Here is a 26,649-nt window from a genome sequence, read left to right as displayed (position 1 = left end):
ATCATGTAAAAGTTTTTAGTATTAAACCTCATCAACTTTAAAAGAATTTGTCTTATTTGATAGCAATAATTGTAACTTATTCTAACATTATCAGAAATAGAATTTATAGAATTGAGTCAATAAATATATTGAATTTCTTTGTCAAACTAATCTGAAATTATTCAGCATAATTTCCTGAACAAATAATCTTGGCTGAGAAATTACTATCTATTTTCTTTCAACAAAAAAAAATTAGTATCCAAATCAGGCCACAAGTGTGGTGATGAGCAAAAGAGCACTGTGCCGAAAACAGAGGCTAGGGTGAGACAGGAGTGGCATATAATTATTGAAAACTGAATTTCAAATTAAATTGCTTCTCTGGGAGAGGTATTTATCATGGTGACTTGTATAATAGGGTTGTGCAATAATGACTGAAGTTCTCTCTTTTTGTTTTTGCTCTAAGCAAGCTTAATTATATGAGCAGAGAACTTTTACCAAACTGAAGATGAGTTGCTGCCAAATCACATCAACATTTGGAAGTTTAATCCACAGATGAAAAAAATCTCTATTAATGAGAATATGTGGAGTTCTTGTTGTAAGCTACTCTTGAGTGACAATATTTTTCATTTTTAAATATGTATCCTTAGATTAGCTCTGATATTTTTGCTAGTTTCCCAAACACTCATTTTCAACTTTAGCATACTCTCTGAAGATCAATCCTCTCTATTCCATTGTGGCAGCTAACCACCAATTATGTTGAATTTTAGCAACCATTGCCATTAATTGATATGGGCACAAAGAGATGAAGCACATAGATCTGGTCCAAAGTTCCTTATTCCTGGCTGCATACTAAAGGCCAAGTGTGCCAAATTCTATTCAAGCTTTTAGCTGTGTAAGATTGCCTCCGAAAAGCATGCATATTGTATAGAACATAGACAAATAAGGTTGGAATGGATCTTGAAAGTCTTCTCATCCAAACCTCTGCTTGGGTAGGATCTTATTTTTTTCACCACTGAACTGCATTTTGTTGCATAAGGTCCAGTGTTCAAATCTGCCAAGATCCTTCTGAATCTTGAGTTCTAAAGTGTTAGCTATTCCCCCTGCTTGATGTTGTCTGCTAATTTGATGAATTCCTTTTCTATTCCTTCATCTAGATCATGTATGAAGATGTTGAAGAGTACTGGACCTAAGTCAAAACCTTTAGGCATCCCAATGCCCTTTCCCCTCCATGTAGAGATGGTTCCATTAAGAACTACATGCCAAGTGTAGTTTGTCAGTCAGTTGAGAATACATCTAGGGTTAGTACTGTCTATCCCACATTGTTCTACATTGTTATCAAGAAGTAGACTATGGTCTACTTTGTCAAATGCCTTACTGAAGTCTAAATAAACTATGCCCAGAATATTTCCCTTATCCACTAATTTTGTGGATTTGTCAAAGAAGGCAATAAGGTTTGTCTCGCATGATCTGTTTTTGACAAATGCATGTAGATGATAATAAGTCAATATCTGTAACATCTGAGGTATCTCTGAGTCTTCAATCAAGGTTATATTAATACATACATACATACATACACACATACACACATATGTATGTATGCATGTATGTATTTATGTATGTATGTATAAATCCCCAGCAGCTGGGGTGATTTATCCTTCTGTTTTGAACATTATTGACCTCTAATCTTACAATTTCCAGAAAATTTAAACTCAATCTAAAAGCATACCACAAGTGTCCAAATAGTTACAGGAGTAATATAAAGCAGTAGCTAAAAAATAAGCTGGTCTGTTATTTGCTGTACAGCATTGAGAAGAATAAGAAAATGTTAATTTGCTCAGAAAAAAGGAGGAGGTAATTATAAAAAAGAGGCTGGCTTTGGAAATCAAAGGCTTATGGACCAGGACGTATAACAAAGCTTTTTAAACACTTTCTGGACAAAGGCAGAATGTTCATTTGATCTCCCAGTTCTTCTCATTACTTCTTAAGCCTATACATTTTTCTTCCCTATTTGTTCATTGAAGTTAATGGTCCAGAAAAGTGAAGTGTATGGGAAAAGTCAAAATTGGGAAAATATTTTCACTTATTAGTTTTGCTGCCTTGTAGAAAAAGTGTTGGTCTATATAATCATCTGGATTCTGAACCGTACTTTGTTAAGGATCCTTTTTAATCTGGAACTCAGAACAAATGCATCCAGTGCCCGCTCCCAAAAAAGAGTTTTTGTCTCAATTTATGTTCTTGACAGATAAGGACACTGATACAAAGGTTGATTGTTACAAAAATAAGATATAATGCTTAGCAATCGAACACTATTGTGAATTATATGCATCATTGCAGTCATCTTCTGAGCAATAATAATGGCCCATAAGATACTAGATAGAAAAATAGTAGGAAGTGCTCTGTTTCTATTGTTTGGTACCAGTTGGGAGAACAAAGTAAATAAATATTTTTGAGTTCTACAGTGTGGTTTTTATGAGATTTTGACTTTGTTGACTGCTCTTCCAATGCTTGGAATTGATGTGGAAATCACAGTTGTTTTTCTTAACTTTGAAATAGTTTTTCCACTTCATCTAGAAGCAATAGAGGGGACAAACAAAGCATTTTATGGTAATCTGCCAGTATGTGTGCCTGGAGGTAACTGTTCTATTGGAGGAACATTACCCATCTGCTGGCAATTTCAAGAACAAACATAAGTAATGATGGGTTCAAACACTACTGTGATATATCCACTGAAATCTTACACAGGAGGCCAGATTCTGATATAATGGCTAATGGACTTAAGTTGCTGTTTATGAAAACAGGTAGTGATGTGGAAGAAAACACTACATAGGATTTAATAATCCTTTGAAGACTTTGCCAGCTGCTTCTTGGAAAAATGAAGCGACAAATATGTGCTTATATGTGTACTGTATATACCTATATCTGCATATGTAATTGCCCCTCCTCTCCCCACATATATATACATATATGTGTGTATCTACAATTAATACCTATATATTATTTGTATCTACCTAAATTTACATCCATATTTTATCTGCATCTGTCTCTCTCTGTCTCATCACATGTACAGGCACATGGACACCCAATATTATCCTGCATGAATATAGCAGATAACCCAACATTTTATGACTTCATTTCTGGAACAAAAGGTTGAACACCATGTTAGACTTTCATTTCATAATTAAATGCGCACAGGAAAAACACTGATCTTATTTATTTGGTATAAATACCAGCATACACATGCAAAACACTGGAAAGAGTAGCAAGCTGATCAAATCCATCAGAGGCAAGAATATGAGAATGTAAAGCTTTCATTTGTGGTAACTTTTCAGAGTTGGGTTTAAATAACAGAGCCACAGAGCAGACATGTAAATAAATAGTTGTTTTAAAATATGATACAAACATCAAAATGTACCTCACTACTTCTTTTTCTTAAAAGAATAAACATAAAGTGTTAATCATTATTTTTTTAGATGAATCACAAACCTGGTCTGAGATAATCCAGCATCAAAGATGTCAATATCTAAGATAATTTAACATCAAACTTTCTCTTTATTAAAGCCAGAGCAATGAGTCCAGAAGATACTTTTTAAAATAATCTTAAAATAGAGAATAAAATCAGAGTTTTCTGCAAAAGTCATTTGACAGATGGTGTAAAAATGAATTTAGAGCTAGTGGTACTTTTTCTTTTTTTTGGTTTTCTTTTTTGGTTTATATTATGCATTTAAAGTTTACATTTGTTCTACAGTTTAGTTGCCATGGTGCTAAGGTGAACTTCAGTTCACTACAGAAGTAGAAAAAAACAATCATGGTTTCTTTGATTATCATACCATCTTAAATCCCCCACTCACCCCAAAAATAGCTGAATATTGACAACAAGAATTATTTTCCCGACTTCTATTCTAAAAGCAGAAGACATGGATTTTAATAGATACTGTGAAGGTGTAGAAAGGTGGTAGAGCTGACAGTAATATTTAAAAAGTAACCTGGAAGGAGAATATCCTGGCTTTTCTGCAGACAGAATATGGTTCTATTCTTTCATGCAAGTTACAAGGGCAATTTGGAAATATACCTACGTTTGGTTATCAATGACAGACACTCGCAGATACAGAACTTTTATTATACACATTAGAAAACTACAACATTACATTACTTTTCAACATAATCGTCATTCAAATTGAGGCACTTGTCATAATGTCTTACATGGTTTGAAATTCCTTAGTAGTAGTTGCTCGATGCCAAATCTGGACTATGGGGAGGTGATCAAAAATATCCCAACGCGAAGGCTTCCGGTTCCGGATCACGGCGCCTTTGGATGCGCGGGGAGAGTCTTCTTGCCACCGTTTGGTTTCCCCTTGTTGGAAGACCCTGGAAAGGGTCGAAACTTGCCCTGGAGGGGCGACCACTGTTGGGGAGGACCCTTGCTAGATCGCAGAAGGGTAGCAGCCCTTCCGTTTGATCTGAGGCAGCTCCCCAGGACCGACAAAGAAAAGATCGGCCATTAACATGGCCGATCATCAAGTCACACCAGCCGAAAGCCAAAATAACAACTAAGCACAACGAAGCAGGAATGGAGGATTGGGATGAGACCCTTTTTAAACCTTTCTTCTTCCCTAATCACTTTCCTGTGAAAGCTCCTTGAAACTCTTTTCCCCATTCTCAATACAGCGGCATTTGCGTACTTGGGATTTTAAATTTTGGAAAGAAAAAAGACAATTAATCTCAACAACCAAATAACTGGATTTTTGTTTTGTGGATACCTGGGGGTCCCAAAAACGTTCTATTATAAAGACTTAACATCTTCTTTAACTATTAACTTTGGAAAATATTTGTGGTATTTTTTGTGTTTTAACTGAATAAAAGGCTATTTGGTGTCCTGGAAAGGATTTTGTGGTCTGCTGGGACATCTTGTGGTGAAACCTGGCATAGCAACTGATTTTTTTTCTTCTCAATTGTCCCTGTTGACTTCCCTGATTTGCCCTTCATATTATCTAAAAAGATAAGAAGTGGAAACAGCTGGGTGGTGACAATAACCTTTACAAAGTGTGGAGGTGCACAATGGCTGATTCTTACTAAACATAGCCTCCACTAAAAGATTATCTCTAACCACCGTGGAAATGGAGGAACCCTACCCACAACTTAATTATAAACTTATCCTTGAAAAAGTCCTTGAAGCCACTGAACTAATGAATTCATGAGTGAAAGCCAAGGATATTTTCACAAAACTACAAATTGAACCCCAGACTCAAATTGGTCAACTCACAAGCCAAAAAATAACAGAAGAGGAACAATTTAACATCAAAGAAGATTTTACTCAACAACACGTACAATTGATTGAGAACTTTGATATTCAAACATTGACATTAATTACAGCACCTATAACTTCAAAAGCAACAGGAATTGATCAACAAACATGCTATACTGAGAATCTGGACAATCCAGACAACCAAACAACAATGACAACATCGGACATGACTTTCTACTCTACTCAGATGAAACTACAACAAGAAGAAGAGAACCAGACTGAACCAATGATAAATATTTTAAATCAAACATGGAGATTTGAACTATTAGGGCAACAACCTAATGATTACAAAGGGGCCAGCTCTCTTGTAAGATTGATAATTGGATGTTCTCCCTTGATTCAAACAACAGGTGTGGAAATGAAGGGAGATACATCTGAGGGTTTAAAGGCTCTAGGATGGAAACCTGCCTAGCACAAAAAAAAAAAAAAGCCAGAGTTAGATTTAAAAATGGGATTCAGAAATCTACTTAATAGGTCAAGCAGCTTTTTAGAGATAATGATTGCTTTAACATTTAGGATTTAGATTTATAATGGGAATTAAAATTAACTCTTAGAGTATAACTTCAATTGTTATATGGAAATAGATTTGTGACAATGAAAGACATTTTGCTACTAAATGAGGAGTTATTAGGATGAGAAATAGAATATACTTGTCAATAAAGTAAGGAGGTAAATTTTGAAATAATATGTGTATTTTAGTTACATTAATTATCTTATAATGAAATGAGGAAAATTAAGGTTATCCGAAGCTTAAACATTGGTTATAAAAGGCTAAACTGGAATATATAAATTGGAATTAAATAAAACCTAAAAACAGGGCTTGGATATGTATAACTAAAATGTTATTGATAAATGTGATGGTTGACTGAGCTTTAGCTAGAAACTTATTAATATGAATTTGATTTAATATTTGTGGGACATAGAGAGGGAACTTTTATTGATGTAACCTGAGATATATATGAATGGTTTTGTTATTGGAATATTGATTACCCTATCACCACACAGCTTCCTAAGTTTTTGGATGTAAAAATTTGAAAAATTAATAAAACTTGTATAAAAAAAATATCCCAATGTAACTGCTTCAAAAGTTCTTGGGTGCATCTAGTGGTGTGCGGGTGAGCATTATTGTGAACCAGCACCACACCGGAAATCAGCATGCCCCAACGCTTGTTATGGATGGCTCATCTGAGTTTTCATAACGTTTCACAGTAGAATTCTGAATGGATGGTCAAACCACGCTCCATGAACTTCACTAGCAGTACTAGGCATCTTCACATTTGGCAGGATTTTCTATGGCACCACTTCCAGTGTGTTGGTGGTTCATGATAATGCTTGCCTGCACACCGCTAGACACACCCAGGAACTTTTGAAGCAGTTCAATTGGGATGTTTTTGATTACCCCCTCATAGCCCAGATTTGGCACCAAGTGACTACGATATGTAAATACCTGTCCAACAATTAAAAGAAATTGACTACAGAAATTATGACAGAAGAATTGACTGAAATTTGTTCTTGAGAAATCCATGCTGACACATGGCAATTTCATCAAAATACTTAGAGATCAACTTATAGTATGCTCAGTCTTCCTTTCCCTGCCCAACTGAAGAAAAGAACAGCATTTGCCCTCCTCCAAACATCCCATCCATCACTAATATTTCAGGATTTTTCAAAGATTTCATAGATCTTTAAATTCAGTAGGAGAACAATCTCTGGGTAAATTTGCTACTTTCTCTTATGTTGACTGCTTTTTTATTCAAATAAAGCCAAAATGAACAAAAATCTTGGATGATAAGGAAAGGATAAGGCACTGATTCAGTGACATCTTTTGCACTGATTATCTATTACCAAATAAACAGTGATTGGCTTGAGTGTCCTCTATTTCAGCAGTGAGGATGATACCAGCTCAGTTTGGGGAATTGGAAAAATAAAACAGTAGCAGGATGGATGTGCTCTCAGAGTAAGGGTTGTGATCTTTTCTGGAGAAATAAATTTAGCAAACAAAATTATATTCTCACCCTTTTCCTCCTTGCCCTTTAGATATTACCAGGGTCAAGCACAGTTTATCTTTTTGCCTAATTCTATACATATATGTTGTATCACAGTACCCAAGATCCAATTAATTTCTCAGGTAAAAAAGAGAGAAGGGAAATACACAACACAAAGATAACTTTTTTGTTTAATAATTCAATAAATAGCTTCTCTACAACATTCTAGAAGCAGAAATTGAAGGTCTATCCTGGGTGGGCTATTTCTACATCCCTGCTAAACTTTGTATTCTTTGCTCTTGTCCCTTTCTCCCTTCCGTTCATCCTGCAATCAAAAGATCATAGGTCCTGCAGTGAAACATATTTATCTCCTATGCTGCACCTATATCTGTTCTGAATTATTGCAGAGCCCTGTTCCCAAAAATTGGGTATATGGATGAGCTGGATGAGAAAGAACAGGAGTCCCATTGCACAAGTATTTCTTCAGTTCACTGATAAATATAGTCTCAAATAAATTGTTTAACTCAGATGACCCAGTTTAGCACCAGTTTCTGGTCCACAAATCTATGGATACTTTCAGGTGAGGTGATTTTTATATTTCCATGTGCCATTTGAATGTGTGGAAAGTTTTGAAACAAAATATTATCTCTTATGTATTATTTTTCTCCTTATTCTTTTAGCAGATTCTAAAAGAATTGCCATGCTTGTTATGCATATATTGCATCTATTTTCCTGCAATGATAGTTAATGATAGAAGAGGAAGAAAAAGTGAAAGCATTTTATCTAAATATGAATGCTGATCTGACTATATGCAGGCAGATGCATGCCCAGACTGTCAGAAAAGCTGATCAGCTGAGCTCTGTAGCGAACTGCTTTAGATCAAATTTTTATTTTATTTTATTTTAATACAAGACAAGGGCTGTTTTGTAACAAATTAATAAATAAATAGGTATGACCTATTTTAAAACCTGTAAGTTGGCAAATATTTTTTTTTAAAAAGTTTCCAAGGAAGCTTTAACATTAAAAACATCTGAGTCCCTTCTCTCTTATTTATCTCTTTTTGGGGACCTTGTAGAGAATATATTATGTATAATATTCAGTGTACTTAATTTATTATTAATGGTTAATTTAAGGTCACAATGCTCTGTGATATCATGCTGGCCACATGACCTGAAACTTCTGACAGTGCTGCCTCAATCGCCCTTGAAATGGAGATGAGCATTGCCTCCTATAGTTGGGGAAAAATCCATAGGGACTCCTTTACCTCGCCTTTAATTTATCGTTGCCTTGATTTTAATATAGTCCAATTCTCTCTTACAGCCAAGATTTCACAGCAGTGAAAACTATTCCTTTTCAAGAATAGAGAGAATAGATATTCCATATCAGAATAACCACAGAAGCAGTTGATATAATAATTCTCACAGCATAAATAAAAGGAAAAGTTCCCATCCCTTTTAAAGTAAAAAAAGCAAGGATACTTACAAAAATAAAATGAAGCAATAATGAAATGGAAAATCCTTAAAGTAAAAATCCAGTATAATCAGATCACTTTCACTGCAAAGAAAAAAACAACCCTTCATGTCATTGACTTCCTTGTGGCAAAAAAGAAAGTGTTTTAAAACTTCAGAGTAAAACAATGAAAGTTTACATTTATAATCAAGCAAAGGGGTATAGAGCAAATTAGCATTCAGCCAGTCTATTAATGATTAAATTTCAAAAAGTGATGTTAAAAACAGAGGTGTACCTAAAAATACAAGCATCAACTAGAAAAGATGGAGACCCAACCTTCTACCTGCTTTTATGATGACAGTGGGGATGACTGTTCATGTTGTTTCAGCACTTGATATGCTGGTAATAGTTCCACGTGCCGGTTGATAGAGTGCTGGTTAGACATTTATATATATATAATTGCCTGTCTTAGAAAGTTTAAATAGTATTTTTCTTGTAGTGCAATTGATAACAACAACAACAACAACAACAACAATCTAGTAAGTAAGATTGCTTTCAATGGTGGTTTTGCTGTAATGCACTACTTTTTGTCTGTATAACTCAGAGCAATTAATTTTGGTAAACCTTTCCTTCATATCACCACAATTGTGCATTACGCTACATTATTTTGTTTCAGTGAATATGCAGATGCCTTAAAAGAGTCTTTGTAATGAGCAACTGCTTCAATTAGTGGCCTTGTAAGAAATCTGATGATCCACCTGCCTCTTCTTCTGCCTCTAATTTTCATTCCCTCTCTCCCTACTTCTGCTTTAGAACAGGGGTGTCAAACTGCCGGCCTGCGGGCTGGTTGCATCATATGCAGGCTGCACCCACCTCAGCTCCGGCAATGCAAAAAAAGTCATGATACGTTGCAACACGTCACGTGACGTAGCGAGTTTTACACCTGTGCTTTAGAGAGTCCTCCAATCCTTTGTAGCAACAAGTTGCTTTACATGCCTGGGTGGTCATTTCCAAGTGGTTGTAATGGGAGGAGAGATCCATTCCAGTTGTAAATGAACTTCCTTGAAAATAACTTTAAACTTTTAGAATATAGTCAAATCTTTATGATCATTATTCTTTTTGGAAGACAGAGGATCTTTGTTTTGAGACTCATATTTCTAGGTACTTGTTCAGCCAGTAGATAGAAGGGACAAAAAGATGAAACATAATAATGAAAACTCTATTGTGTTTCTTTAGCCACGGGAGTTTTCATTTTATTCATGCTAATGACTTTTCGTTGTATTTTCATCCATTATTGTTGTAAATCACATGGAGTTTTGGGAACTGGGTAGTATTGAAATAAAGAAATGAGAATTTTTATTTACTATGCTATTCTTTATTCAATTTGATGATACTGTGGAATGTTTCAAGTGCAAGATTGAAAATTTATTACTGTTAACAATATTAACAATAAGCACAACAACAAAAGCAGAATTTTAACAAGATATTTATTGCAACAAATTTGATGCATATACTATTTATGGACAGAAGATAAAAAGGGAGAGAGAATTGGGAAAAAATCCAGAACTCCAGCAGGGGGCAGTAGGCTTCCATAGGCAGAAAAGCTTATATTGTAGGAGTCATAAATTGTTTTGTACCCTCAGTTTAGTATTAAGCTTGGAAACATCATAAAATTCATGCTTTTTATCTTCTCTACACCCCAAATGTACAAGTTCATTTAGCTAATTCCATTTAAGCAGGTAATAAATAAAACTTTTTGAAATTCCACAGTCCTCATGTGGATTTTGGTTTACATCCCAATACAGTATTCAAATGGATTCCATTTTTCCTTTTCTAAAAACATGGAGTAATTAAGCTTTTCTATATAGAAGCAATTATCTAATAAATGACCTGAACAGTGCTGGATTAAAATGAAGAGACACTCTCTGTCTATTTGGTGGCCCAACAATAATTTGTAAGGATAAAGACAGATTTTGAATAGCTAATAAAGTCTAATCATTTTTGAAACCATGGAAGCATTTAATAATAACATAGTCCAGGTCCTGATAGTTTTTAGCAGCCACAGCCATATTCAAATTGCTATGATTGAAAGCTTTCCAGACTGTTAGTCTATTAGTTTCTAAAACCTGTACAATGAATATTTATATGAAGTTTGAATATTTTTTCCTTGCCTTTCTCTTTTTGGAATATATCCATAATACTATAATCATCAACATGTTTATATTAATGTGAACTGAGAGAACTTTGGAGAACATTGTCCAATCTTTATGCATTCAGCTGTCTCTGAACTGCCAAGAGATAAATATCCTTTGAGGCAGATTCCAGTTCCATGACAATAGAGTTTGTTTATTTGATTATTTATTCATTCACTCCAATTTTGAGAATGCCAACTCCTATACAGGAGATTCTGGGAAGCTTCCATACAAAATAAAAAAAATAATACATATAAAATGTGAATTTTAAAACTTTGAGTCTTACTTTTAACCTGTAAAAATTAACTTTGTTTTTAATTTTGTTTTTAACTGTACATTTAGTCAGGTGGAAGCTGCACAAATCTATAGAACAAAATGATCTAGAATAATTAATAAGTAAAGTCAAGAAACGTAGGAAGGCAAGAAAGGTACCCTTTATAAGATGGAAATTGAATCCAAATAAGGATTTTTATCTATTTATCTATATTTTATCTATTTATTTTAGATCTAGCGAGAAATACATGAAGTATCACCTCTCATAAAGTGTTTGTATTAACAAAATAATTATTGTGTACATAGAACATCTGTGTATTATGACATCATATGAGAGGTTTACTCAGAACATGTTAAAATTGTTTTTGGGGTTAATCCAGTATAATTTTAATTTTGAGTAAACCTCCATGAATGCGTTTGTGGAAGCAATCAAGTTTAAATAATAATACTAAAACTAAATATTGAAGCTAGTATACCATGAAGATTTGATGAGTGCTGGAGAGGCTAAACTGCCTACAAGAAAGATTCAATGAAGAACAGAAAAGAGGCATGGTAAGACAAAATATTGCATTGCCAATACCTAAAAAATAGCAGGCAAAGCAGATAACAACAAGACTAAGAGCAGGAAAATTGAAGAAAGATACAGAGGGACTAATTCTGGATGCACATGATGAAGACTTTAGAACAAGGACATACAAAGCCAGAATTAAGAAGTTGGCAACAGACAGCAAATGCTGCCTCTGCAAAAAAGCTGAAGACACAGAGACTACCTAGTTAACTCCAGCAAGAAGATCACACAGGCTGACTGTAAAAACAGCATAACAAAATAGCAGCAATGGTGCTTTGGAACATCTGCAACAAACACGATTTGCCTGCAAGTGAGAACTGATGGGACCACAAAATAGACAAAGTAATAGAAAATGAAGAAGCTAAACTGTTCTTCAACTTCTCTTTGTCTCTTATATGCTCTCTTATATATGGAAAAAATCACTTGTGACAGAGAAGATTTAAACTGTTCCTGCTTCAGTGATCTTGATTATTTTCTCACTGATAAGTGCTGTGAGGAAAGCAGCAATCCTGTCTGTGTAAAATCCTGAAGAAAGAGTGTGAAAGTCACGCTTCTAATGTTTAAGATCAAGATTACTATTACCAGTCAGGAAACAGCCTCCTGCAATCTGCCTGTTTTACTTTTTTATTTTATTTTCTGGTTTAATCTCAGTCCATATAGGAATATGGACTCTGTGACCCTTCAAATGTTGAGAACTTCTATTCTCAGCAGCCTCAGCTAATAGTAAAGGGATGGAGGAATTTTGTTCAGCTATATATGAAAAGAAATTGGTTTCCAAATCTGGATTCAGATGCTCTTTTATATCCATTTAATATAAAAGCTCTGATCCCAGAGCCATATAAAGCCAATGTAAAGCAATTTTCCATGTGTTCATCTATCTATAAATACGTTCCAATGAACAAGAAGATAAATAATATTCTAATTAATTATGGGATTATAGTGTTAAAACAACATTTATTCTTTTAGACTGCAACTCCAAGAAAATAAATTTGCAATTGAGAATAGACAACCAAGAATCAATTTAATAAAATAATTGTTAATTTAATAACACTAACTTTTCTTTACCAAATTAATTTGATTTAATTTCTAATATTGCCCTAGGAAATACATTAGATGAATGTTAATTTGTCAGATTTTTTTATAACAGTCTATTTTTAATTTAGTATGAGCAGAATGTATCTTATCAAAGTCTTGTATTATTCTTAAACTTAAAATTAGAAAAGTGTATGGTATTTTTTAAATGAATATTCTAGGAAAGAAATATCAGGGTTCATTGCCCAATTACTCTAATTTACTATGAACTCCATTTATTCTTCAATTTATTTAAAGCCCTCTAATTTTAAATCAGTTCCTTTCTGCTTTATACCTACGTTTACTATTCTCCCTCCCTCATCCCAATTAAGGTAGCATATTAATGTAGAAACGATTGAGCCATGAAAGGTTATAGAAATGCCATCTTATCTTGGATAATATTTTTTGCTATTCTGAAGTTACTTGTTATGGTTCATTTCTTGATGTGTGCACTTGATGATACCTACAGTATATGTTCATTGTCTGTGGGCAAAGATGTCCCTTTTGTTTTCCTAACAGCTCCACATGCATACTGTATGTTAGTAAATTAGCAATTTACATGTGCATAGAACAAGAGAATCAGATCCCCTAATGCTTCCAAAAAAGTGGCAATGGAGCCTGATTATTTTGTTTTAATAATGGGGTCTGGTAATATAAATTTATTTGGCCATCTATTTTACAAATTTAATTCCTGACAGCTAATGAGAGTTAGGTATATATAACAATACATTTCTCAAACAACTAAAGTGGCTCCTGAAGTCTGTTTCACCAGTAGTGCATGCTTAATTACTCTCTTGGCTGGAAGAACAGGAGATATAGTGGGGTGCCACATTTTTCATCTCATACAAACAGGTTGAAAGTATACCTATTTGTACTTTTACATTGTAGAAACAACTTACATAATATTATGGAGATGGAAATGTAGAAACAACTTACATTATATTATGGAGATGAATCTGTACCCTAGCACTAGGCTACTCTCTACTGAGCACATCTGTAAAGACCCAGACATATTCAGATGAGGATGTCCTTAACCTTGGCCCACGGACAAGCTTATGGTCAGAACAAAGTGTGCTGTGTTAAGATACAAAAAGGCAGTAAGAGAAGTTTGCATTTTTGGCAGCTTTGGCATAGACCAAGCAATGCTTGCTATCCTCTATCAGACCAGCTGGAGTGTTGTCTGCTGACTTGAAGGAGCTTCTGGCAGCAGAACCAGACAATCTATCGCATTTTTAGTATAATTAGAGACAATCTATCTAGATATCTCTACCATATAGCAAATTAACTTATTGCATTGCCCATACTTCTTAAGTATGGTTATTGCCTCCAAATCCTAAAATAAACTCTTGGCTCAGCTGACCACTGCTGCCAAGACAACCCAGAAAAAATAAATCATATACCTCTAATTGCAAAAGAAATCAGATGATAGAAAGTCAGGAGATGGAGATGGACATATATATTAACTAGTCCTCTGTTACATAAGTAAGAAAAAGAAACTATGCTTTTTTCTCTGCATCCATTTTTTATTATGAAAAGAAAACCCATAAAATATAACTTTTGTTTTTCAAAGACGGCTAGTACATTTTGTAAATAGTTTATTTCTTTGGATTTCAGATGAGAAATATGAAATTTAAATATCAAAGCCAATCTGACAGAAAGGCAACTATTGTTCCTCACAATGCTGAAAGCAAGTTAAATGTTGCAATGGTTCTGTGGCTGGCCAATTTAAAATGTGTTTCTACTGCAGTCACAGTAATCTTTGATATTCAGTGTCTCAACCTCACCTTTTAGATTTCATATTCAAAATTAGGCATGTTGGATCTCTTTAAAGACCCAGATACCAGTGTGTAGCCATTGGCAGCTTTTGGGCCCTGTTTTCCTTCCTCTCTGATGTTTCCCTCTATTCCTTGTTCTGTTCATTGAAAAATTATTTGCCTTGTGTTTCCTTTTAAGATAAGATGTAATTTTTGCCAAAAGGGAAAAAGCAATGAATTGGGTAATGATTTGTCAATAAGAGAGGCCATGTTAAGAATCTAAAACAGTGTTTCTCAACCTTGACAATTTTAAGGCATGTGGACTTCAACTCCCAGAATTCCACAGCCAGCAATGCTGGCTGTGGAATTCTGGAAGTTGAAATCCACATGCCTTAAAATTGTCAAGGTTGAGAAACACTGATCTAAAACTAGATTCTACATTATTCATAATTAGTAACAAAAGACTGATAAATGTATACCAAAGTGTATGAGGGGAAGCAAACCTGATAACAAACTATTAAAAGATTTAGCACCAGTTTTGCCTATGGTCTTTCATTCTGGTTATTCTTATTTAGCCTTCTTTCAGAGTGGTTTTGTTTGGCCTCCCATGATTTATGAGCAAAAACAATGGTGGTTTCATCCTCCAGTGCAGTAAATTCTGTTGCTCCTTTATTTTTCCAGTATAGACTAAATGGTGCTCACTTTATAGTTCTTAAATCCTTTCCCCACCTGAGGAAACTGGGGAGGACAGTTCATTCCCCCATAGTTCATTCTGGATCACTTGAAAGGAAATTATCTTGAAATGGATTGAGATGGCTCAATGAGCTTTTGTACCCTACTGTATCTTGGATACACTTTATTCTAAAGTCATGTTGTAAAGCTACTACAGATAAAGAAACATTTCTCTCCTGTTCCTTAAAGCCATATTGCATTGACATATTTTAAGTTCATTGCACATTGAAGGTTGCTTTTTTCATTCATTATCTATTCATTATTCATTCATTATTAAGTCTCTTAGCAGCTTTGTTTCCTAAGCTTCCCCCCCCCCCATTTTGCTGTCTTATGCCTTATTAACAAAAATATTCCATTTGCTTTTGTATCTCATAATTGTTTTTTCTTTGGAAACTAGGTTATGAGTCTATCTGTACCAGAATTACTGATTCTATAAAGTAGTTAATATAAGCAAGCAAATCTTGTAGATCGAAGGCAGAGTAAAAAACAAGACGTATTATTGTGGTCCTAGCAAGAATGATTTCTGGTATTCTTTGAGTAAACTGTGACTGTCAACTCTTCTCTTCACAATGCATTTCTTTCAGATGGATACATTATTCTCTAAATATTTTGCCTTAAAGTCTTATTTGCTTTAGGGCAACTTCCATATTAATGTTCTTGATAGGGAGTGAGAGATCCAGTTCATGACTGCACCTTTGTGGTGTGCTACAGGGCTCAGTATTCTCCTTTTAAACATCTACATTAAGTCATTGGGTGAGATAATCTACCACCACAGGATGAGGTACCATTAGTACGCTGATGATACTCTAATTCTCCATCCCCATGACTCAAGTGATGCTGTTGCTGTTCTCTCATGGTGCCTGGAGGTCATGAGGGTCTGTATGGAGGACAACAGACTGTGGATGAACCCTGGTAAGACCAAGTGGCTTAGGGTGCATGGAGGTTCAGGAGCTGAGACTTTAACATCTTTAAAAGGGGTTGCACTAATCCAGACAAAAACTCTGTGTAACTTGGGGGTTCTCTGGGCCCCACAACTCCTGCTTGAAGAGCAGATGGCAGACGTGGCTAGGAGAATCTTTGTGCAACTTTGTGTTATATACCAATTGTGCCCTTCATGGATTGGGAGTCCCATGGTCATCTTATGCTTGGACTACTGCAATGTGCTATACATGAGGGCTACCCTTGAAGAGCATTTGGAAGCTACAATTACTGCAGAATGTAGCTGAGCAGACAGTTCTTGGGGGCCCAAGATGGCCCATGTTACACCATTGTTCCATGAGCTGCATTGGTTGCATTGGTTTTTAATGATTGCGTAGAGTTGCTTCCAGGTGAGATAGGTAGCATGTAATGTGAATGAATAAGTGAATGAATAAATTGCTGACATAGCATTTTGCTGAACTGATGATTAGAGAAAATGCAGTAGAGGGATAATGTACGTGCAATACATTTGAAGAAACTGCTTTCCCATCTGTATTAAATTTCCTTGTGGTTTTCATCCTATTTAATTAACCTCTTTGGTTTCATAAAGGGTATCAGTTACACAGACACACACATGCACACTTTCTTTCAACTCCAGGTGCTAGCTCCAATTTCCAAGTGTACTTCCAATTAAAATGAGTAAGCACTCACTTTTAGGAGTTACTCATCAATATACTTTTAAGTGCTTAATAAGTTCATACCAATCATGCCACAAAGAAGAGGGAGTCAAGCTATTTTCCAAGGCGCCTGAAGGCAGGACAAGAAGCAACGGATGGAAACTAATCAAGGAGAGAAGCAACCTAGAACTAAGGAGAAACTTCCTGACAGTGAGAACAATTAACCAGTGGAATAACCTGCCTCCAGAAGCGGTGAATGCTACAACAATGGAAGTTTTTAAGAAGAGACCGGACAGCCATTTGTCTGAAATGGTATAAGGTTTCCTGCCTGAGCAGAGGGTTGGACTAGATGACCTCCAAGGTCCCTTCCAACTTTATTATTATTATTATTATTATTATTATTATTATTATTATTATTATTATTATTATTATTATTATTATTATTATTATTATTATTATGCCTTTAGTCAGACCCCATTTGGAATGCTGTGTCCAGTTCTGGAGACCTCACTTAAAGAAAAGATATTGATAAGATTGAAAGAGTTCAGATAGGCATGGTGCATGATCTCAGGTACAACACATACCTAGCAAAGGGACAGACCTACAAATCAAGGCATCTGTTCAACTCTCAGTTCGAACTTGGAACTTGGTAGGTAGCCTTAGGAAGCTGATGCTTTCCATCTCAGTTATCCTATCTGAGGAAACATTGAGAGAACTGAATATGTACAGCCTGGAGGACAGAAGGGAAAGGGGGGACATGATTGAAACCTTTAAATATGTTAAGGGCGAATATGGTTCTAGAAGGCAGTATTTTCAATATTAAGCAAAAATCAAGAACATGGGGGCACGACCTGAAACTGACAGGAGGGAAGTTCAAAAGTAAAGTTAGAAAGACCAGTGGAAACTTGGAACTAACTTCCAGTGAAGGTAGTGGATTTTGAACATGCTTGGGATAAACACATGTCTAATATATGAAAAAAAAAAATTAAAAAATAAACAGAAAGTAAAATAGTAATAACAAAATAAAAATCAATAAATAAAAATAATTAAAATTATTAAACAATAGCCTTTTTAACAGCCTTTTTAAAATAAAGCTAGTCGTACTTTTTAAACAGACTCACAGAGCTTATTCTTGTATTTTTCTTGTCTGAAAATACAACCATCCACATGATTATTTCTTCTTCTAATAGTTCTACAATGTCAGCAAAGTTGTATTAAAACATTTCTCTAAATCAGAATCATTCTGTATTTCAAATATCAGTAGTACAACTCAGTGCATGCTGTAGAATTTATTTTTAAAACTTAAAAAAAGAAACTTGGGAAAACTTTACATTTAATCATTTAGAGAAGAAACTTGAGATATTATGGGTGGGGGAGGAGAGAAATTAATTAACTATATCTTGCAAAATGAATTTTTCACATGAAGAGAAATGAGAGAAATGATTGAAGTAACAGTTTTTTTCTCTTGCACCACAGGGCAGGAAACTTGGTGACTGAAAGGTGAATCCAGATGATTTGACAGACAAATGTGTTGCTTCACCTCTTATCACTTTTAAATTAATCTGCTTGACTTCTCTTCTGTGTGGCTGAGAATAAGAAGTGTTGAGAAGATGGGGGAAGAGTTCTACAATTTTTAATATATCAAAACCCCAAATATTACCTACCGGTAGATCATTCTACTTCAAGATTAGCCAATTAATGCATGCAACAATTCAACACTTGCAAACTTGATTTTGCCTATTATTTTCCTTTGACTCTAAAATCTATGGCTATAGATTTCTTCTATTGCACATTTATAAGTTCACTGAAAAGAATGTTAACTGTGCTTGCCCCTCTTATATTAAAGGGTGTCACGTTATCAACTTAACTCATGGATTTCTGTTGGTTTGCTCTACTGTTAGACACAGTTTAGTTTAGGTTTGTTAGGCACCACCTTAGGCAGTTATTTTTAGCTATTTGGTTAGTATATTTTTTCTCTCCCACGAGAGAGTTGCTCACAGGATTTTATGTGCCAAAATAACTTGAATATTCTTTAGTAATATGTATTTTCCTCAGGGTGATATATTTACTGTCTCTCCTCAGGTGGCAAAATGTTCAGCCCTGAATAGAACTCCGGTTTTCAAATACACAAAAAAATGATGAATGGTCTTAATACTATTTATTTTCACAGTGGAAGGTTAATACCATCCTTGGCAACTGAATGTTAGTCTTTGATGACTTTAGCCAATCGTTTTTGTTTTAGGGTATGAGAGGTTTTTATATATAGGCAATGATATCATTATGGTTTACAAGTATGAAGATAAAAAACTAACACAACCTAAAAGAAATATAAAAGGTAAAGAAAATAAAAATAAGAAAAAAGATATATAAAAGACGACTATTCCCCCTTTCAGACATATGTGTAAACAACTTGAGTAACTTAATATGCCATGCAGCAATACAAATGGGAAGATGTTATGTCTGGCTTTGAAAAATGGTGTGCTTAGCTTGGAGAAAGTTTTGTCGGTATTTTGCTGATTTCTAAGTTCCCTTATTTGTCCAATTTTTGTCATGTTGGAGCAATTTATTAGCTTCAGCCTAGAACTCCCTATCCCTTATTCTTTGAGTGAGCATTGTTTGGCTTGGTCACACCTGGAAGAAATTAGGAATACTGCAGAAAACCCATATAATGTCAACTTCTGCTGTAAAGCTTGCTTCCAGGGAGGAGGAAAATTGTCTTTTAAAACTAAATGGGTCAGGCCGACTGGGATGAATTGGATTGTCAACTAGTAGTTTATTATTATCCTCCAGGTTCTTACCTGGTTTCAGGCATTCTTGTGTATTTACTGTTCTATTGCATGTAGTAAGGATTGGTCCCAAAAACGTAGTTTGCACTGATTCCAGTGTATCTTTCTTTGCATAAATTCTTACTTATGCACCGTGAATCTGTAAAGAATTTGGGCCAATAATCTGCTCTCAAAATCTTTTAATGCTGCAAGGATTAATTGGTCTTTGCTTGTGTAAAAGGAATGCTTAATAACACTTGTAGATCTAAGGTAGCTATACTACAAGATTTTGGTGTGTGCATTCCAGGAAAAGCACTCTAAGGTGTTTAAATGCAGTAACTTACTCTAATGTGTGCTGCGTGGCTATCTTAAGAAAGACCAAAATTTTACATCTTACAAAATTAAGTACCAAAACATTGCTGCCATTGCAATTTTTCAGTCCCTCAAGGGCTTGTGAAATTAGGGTGGCATCACCAGCATAGATAAGTATATTTTGTACCCTGCTAGTTTAGAAGGATAAAGGTCTGGGTTATAAAGAAGAGCCACCATTGAATTGACACATAAGTTGAAAGGAAATAGGCCAAGAATACATCCTGTTGCACTCCTTTCTGAACATTTAGTGTGTCAGAGAGAGATTTTTAGGGATAACACCTCACTCTTGAGTGTTGGAATATAATTTCTATTGGAAAAAAGAGGCATCTGTTAATAGTTGGTTTTTAAAAACTTTTTCCAATGGGCATTTCTAGAAATTGATTCAAAGACATATTATAAATCTAGAAAGGCCACATAGAGGGATGATTTCTTTTTATGGCTGCATTTTGGTGAAAGATGGTAGAGTATTAGAATGTGGTCTGCTGTTGACCTCACTTCTTTGAATCCTGCGTGCTAATCTGGGATTATATCCTTTGCTTCTAGCCAATCTTGGACCTTTGTCATTTAAAAGTTTAGCATAACATTTGCTAATGATATTTGCATGGATTCTTATTTCTCTTTTAAAATTGCATTATTATTGCCTAGTCTTCTATTTTTTGTATATGATCAGTCTGAAATGTGAATGTAAACAGGGATGATCTATGATCTGGGATGTTCTATGTTCTATGAATACAGTATATTTATAACCTATGAATGTAAATAGTGATGCTAGCAGAGACACTTACCAGCTGGGATTCTTTTTTATTATGTCAGGCAAAACACAATACCTGGAGCCTTTTCCACATTAAGTGATTCAATCAATTGGGTTACCTTTTACACAGAGACTGGAGACCAATTTTACACCTGGTCCAGGTCAATTTCACTCTCGATTATGTTACTAGAATTCAAGTAGAATTCAGAAGTATACTTTTAGCTACAAACACTCATAAAAGGAAAGGAAAACATTGAAATTTAAAACTATGCTAACTCACATAAAAAAGCAAATCATTCTAAATATTTCTACCTCCTCCTTTCCCCAAAAAAATGACAGAAAGAAGAAAGTTCTAATAAGAAGAATCTAGCTGCAGGAAATATGTCCCTAGAGTAATACTACCTATATAGTCTCTTTATTTTCATTTTCATACCATCAGAAGTACAAAGGAAAGGGAGGACATAGTAATCTGTGCATGATGATGTCATAATACAAATGCTTTGACTTATCTACTTACACCATACTTACATGATTATTATTGAATACATGTCATAATTTGGGCATCATCAGGGTTTCCAGCAGATACAGTAAATATATACTCTGATATCAACAGAAGATGTTTTGCTTTAAAGGTACTGTATAGTTGTAACCTATTTTATCTTTATATTTCATGTATATGCTTTACATTTATTTGTTCTCAATCTGGAGATAGTAATGCCTATGTCTGAACAGTACCATTAAAAATATATTGGTGCATTTCAGTAGTTACACCAAACGTCTACATAAACAAGGTTGATCAGAGATTTGTTAATAATTTACAGTATTTTTAAAAATTTCCTTGAATTACCAATTCAGGATTATGTAATGTTGACTTCTCAATAACATTTTATTTTATAAGGTATAATGTTTCATAGTTCTACTATGCTGTTCTTGTGAATGATGATGAAGAAGGCAAAATATCTTGGTATCACCATGACAGATATGAACTGCATGTTGTTTCAAGGCAACTATGCAGACATGGAATAGTGTTAAAAAAACATACTAAGATAGGAAAAACTACAACTACCTTTGCTGTGGAGAATGTCTGCGGAAAAAAAATGAATGTCTTTCCTAGAGATGTTTTTGTTTCAGACAACACCTGTTTTGACAACTGATGTACCATTTAAACAATGGCAGTAGGATATATCTAAATTTGTGTGACAGGGGAAAAATAACCACAAGTTAAATATAAGCTTTTACAAGATGCAAAAGAAAGAGAAAGATTGAGTCTACCTGATTTGAAATTTTATTTTGCAGTGCATTATTTAGTTTTGATGAAAAAGTGGGTGCTACTGAGAAATAGAAGTCTCTTGGAGGTAAAAGGACATGATCTGATATTTGGGTGGCATGGATATTGGTGGTGCAACAAAGTTAAGGTTAATATGGATTTTAAAAATCATTATCTTAGATGTGCCATACTAAGAATATGGAATAGTTACAAATCCAGATTGTGCCCGAAAACACCTTTGTGGGTCTCAGCATAAGAAGCATTTTATAGATGAGAAATAATAGGCAAACACAAATGGCTATTTTTTAAAATGTTGTCAAGGGGAATGTAAAATAAAATCAAAAGAAGAACTGGTGGCAGAAAGATATAGTTATCAGCTAGACAATTTGTGCCCTGTTGGCTCATCATTTCAGAGATATTTGCTTACCTAAACAGAGAAACAGAATGACCAAAGTTGGACAAAAAGACAATGAGAGCAGGACTGACAGATGACTTCCTGCCAGCTTCCCTACTCCTTGTGGAAATCTGGCAGGAAGTATCAGAAATCTCCCTTCCCTTTCCTTTTCAGTAGGCAGTTAAGTGGCTGCTGCTATGTGGGGGAGGGAAGAAAGGATTGCAAGACAGGCTGAGAAATTGTAATGGAACATTGAAAATGAAGATCACATGACTGCAGCAGCCCAGCATCATAGCAGTAGCCAATAGCACTGAAATAGCTACAACTATCCCAATTTTCATTCTTTTGAGAGTCATGGACCCCAGATTTTGGATCTATTCTGTAAATTAGCTCATTTCAGGTACCTTGGTTCAAAAAGTGTTAAAAGATCATAACAACAAGAGTTTTAGTAGACTAGACTAGACTAGACTAGACTAGACTAGACTAGACTAGACTAGACTAGACTAGACTAGACTAGAATAGAATAGAATAGAATAGAATAGAGCTGGAAGGGACCTTGGAGGTCTTCTAGTCCAGCCCTCTGCTCAAGCAGGGGAACCTATACCATCTCAGATAAGTGACTGTCTAGCCTATTCTTAAAAATCTCCAGTGATGGAGCACCCACGATTTCTGGAGGCAAGCTGTTCCACTGGTTAATTGTCCTCACTGTTAGGAACTTTCTCCTTAATTCCAGGTTGCTTCTCTCTTTGATCAGTTTCCAGCCATTGTTTCTTGTCCTGCCCTCTGATGCTTGAGAATAATGTGACCCCCTCTTCTTTGTGGCAGCCCCTCAAATACTGGAACACTGCTATCATGTCTCCCCTATTTCTTCTTTTCTTTAGACTAGCCAAACCCAAGTCCTGCAGCTGTTCTTTGTATGTTTTAGTCTCCAGGCCTTTGATCATCTTAGTTGCTCTTTTCTGATTTTTTTCCAAACTTTCAACATCTTTTTTGTGCTATGGTGACCAAAATTGGCTGCAGTATTCCAGGTGTGGTCTTACTAGGGTTTTATAAAGCAGTACAATACTTTGTGTGATCTTGATTCTATGCCTCTGTTTATACAACCCAGGATTGTATTAGCTTTTTTGGCTGCTGCTGCACACTGCTGGCTCATAGTCAAGTGATTGTTCCTTAGGACTCCAAAGTCCCTCTCACAGTTGCTGTTTTTAAGCCAGGTTGTGATCTACTTTATCAAATGCCTTACTGAAATCTAGGTATACTATGTCTACAGCATTTCGCTGGTCTACTAGTTTAGTCACTTTATCAAAGAATGAAATAAGATTGGTTTGGCATGATATGTTTTTAACAAACCCATGTTGGCTACTAGTTATAACTTTGTTTGCTTTTAGTTGTTTGCAGATCTGTTTTTTGATTATCTTTTCCAGGATCTTCCCAGATATTGATGTTAAACTGATTGGTCTGTAGTTTCCTGGGTCAGTTTTTTTTCCTTTTTGAAGATGGGAATCTCGTCAGCCCTTTTCCAATCCTCAGGTATTTCCCCGGTGCTCCAGGAGTTTTGAAAGATGTGGTGCAATGGTTCTGAGATAACATCTGCCAGCTCTTTCAGAACTCTAGGATGTAGTCTGTCGGGTCCCAGTGATTTATATTCGTCAAGGTTGGATAGATGTTCTCTTACCATTTTCTTGCTTATTTTAATTTTTGTTTCTGGTTTGTTTTTTGCAGTGTTTTTTTTTGGTACATTGGGCTGTAGTTTCTTTTTGTGTGAAGACTGATGCAAAGTATGAGTTAAGCAGCTTTGCTTTCTCCCTGTTGCCTGTTATTTCCTTGCCATCTTCTCTCTTTAGTGGACCTACAGTTTCCTTGACTTTTTTCTTGTTGTTAATATGTTGGAAGAAACTTTTTTTATTATCCATGATTTCTATTGCAAGTCTTTGTTTGTTCTGAGCCTTTGCTTTCCTGACTTCATCTTTGCATGTTCTGGCTTTCTGCTGATAATCAACCTTAGTTATGTGCCCCTCTTTCCATTTTTTGTATTTGTCCTTTTTGTCTTTCAGTTCGTCAGAGAAATCTTTGGGCAGCCATGCTGGTTTCTTCTTGTATTTCTTGTTTTTCTTTTTCAGTGGTATTGTTCTGATTTGGTCTTTTATGATTGCATTTTTCAGAGTTTCCCATACTTCTTGGATTTTTTTCCCCTTTAGGATTTTCATCCATGGAATCTTTCCTAGATTCTCTCTGAGTTTATTAAAATCAGCTCTTTTGAAGTTTAAGACACTGGTTGGATAGTTTACTATTGCTAGTGTTTGCATTATATTAAATTCCAGTATGACGTGGTCACTTTCATCCAAAGTTCCGGCAACTTCAACTCCCTCTATCACTTCTTCTCTATTAGTAAAAATTAAGTCCAGTATAGCTTTACATCTAGTTCCCTCCTCCACCTTTTGGATGACAAAGTTGTCGGCTAGGTTGCTGCAGAGTTTGACTCCCGGTTGATATCTGGATAGTTGAAGTCTCCCATTACTACTGTGGTATGCTTCCTACATACATCTGTTAACTGGTTGGCAAAGAGTTCATCTATTTCTTCTGATTGGTTGGATAGCCTGTAATATACACCTATGGCAATGTCACTTTTTTCCCTTTTATATTGACCCATATACATTCTGGAGAGATTTTATCTTTGATCACGTGCATTTCTGTAGATATGTAGTGTTCTCTTACATATAGTGCAACTCCCCCTCCTCTTTTTGTAGACCTGTTTCTTTTGAACAATTTGTATCCATCCATCAGTCCATTCCATTCATGGATTTCATCCCATCAGGTTTCTATAATGCCAACTATATCATACCCACCCTCGTGTACTATTGCTTCTACTTTGTCCTATTTGTTCCCCAAGCTTTGAGCATTTGTATATAAGCATTTAAGACTTTTATGCTTGTCTGTGGGTATGTTTCCTGCATCTCCTGATTGTTGTTTGAGTTTTCCTTTTTTCTCATCACTGCCTACCTCATTGTTTGATTTGTTTTCTTGGGATTTATGTTTGGTTTTGGGTTCTAGAAATTCTAAAGATTGGTCACCCTTCCCCCTCAATTTTAGCTTAAGGCCCTCCTGATGAGTTGGGCCAGTCTTTTTCCAAGTACATTTCCCCCTGTTTTTGTGAGGTACTTCACATACGAAATGCAGTCCATAATCCAGGAAACCAAAGTTTTCTTGGCAACACCAACCCTTTAGCCAATGGTTTATTTCTAGAATTCTTTTTCCCCTCAATGGGTGTTGGCCTTTCATTGAGAATACTGATGAGAACACTACTTGTGCTCCTAGCTTCTTAACTTTATTGCCTAGTTGTTTATAATCTCTCACTATTGTACTCAAATTCTTTGTTATGTCATATGTGGAGGAGGAGGAAAGGGTAGTAATCTGTAGGCCTAATTATTTTGGTTAGGTTCTCAGCCATATCTTGGATTTTTGCTCTAGGGAGACAACATACCTCCCTTGTTTGCATGTCCGGTCTGCAGATGGATGATTCTGTTCCTTTGAGGATAGAATCTCCTATTACCAACACTCACCTTCCTTTTTTAGGAGCTGGTTTAGTGTTCTTATTTATAATTAGTGGAAAGATTTAAAGCAAACATAAAAGTTTATGGTTTTGAACACTGTAAGACTAGGTCTGAAATAGAACTATGTGCAAATGATGAGTATGCAATGGCTATAATGTATAAATTTTTACTGAAAATTGAAACAGAAGAACAGTTATGCTGGCTGAGGAATTCTGGGAGTTGAAGTCCACAAGTCTTAAATTTGCCAAGGTTGGAGCCTCTTGAGTTAGACAATGTACAACTGTCCACTATACCTGTGATAATATTGGCTTTTATAATTTCAAATGCAAAAAATAAGCCTGTTTTTCCCTATTTGAATAGAAACTAAATGTAATATTTAGGCACAGTATTATTATATTTTCATATTTTCACTGAAGGTTTTATAAACCTGAAAAAACAAGCTAGAAAACATAAATTACCTCACTTTCACTACATTTATTTAGAAAGATTCTATTTTACATTCACCAGTCATTTTTCTAATTACCATAATTATTTTATTGCTTCATTTTAAGATTTGTTTGTTTAGCATAATTTCTTTCACGTAGTGAGAAAAAGGAAAATAATGCACAAAATGAACAGTTACTTTTATGAATGAACATAGTCATGTCAA

Source organism: Protobothrops mucrosquamatus, unplaced genomic scaffold (assembly GCF_001527695.2).
Source record: "Protobothrops mucrosquamatus isolate PMUCROS unplaced genomic scaffold, P.Mucros_1.0 scaffold950, whole genome shotgun sequence".
NCBI lineage: Eukaryota > Metazoa > Chordata > Lepidosauria > Squamata > Viperidae > Protobothrops > Protobothrops mucrosquamatus.
Note: the sequence above shows the minus strand (reverse complement) of the source record.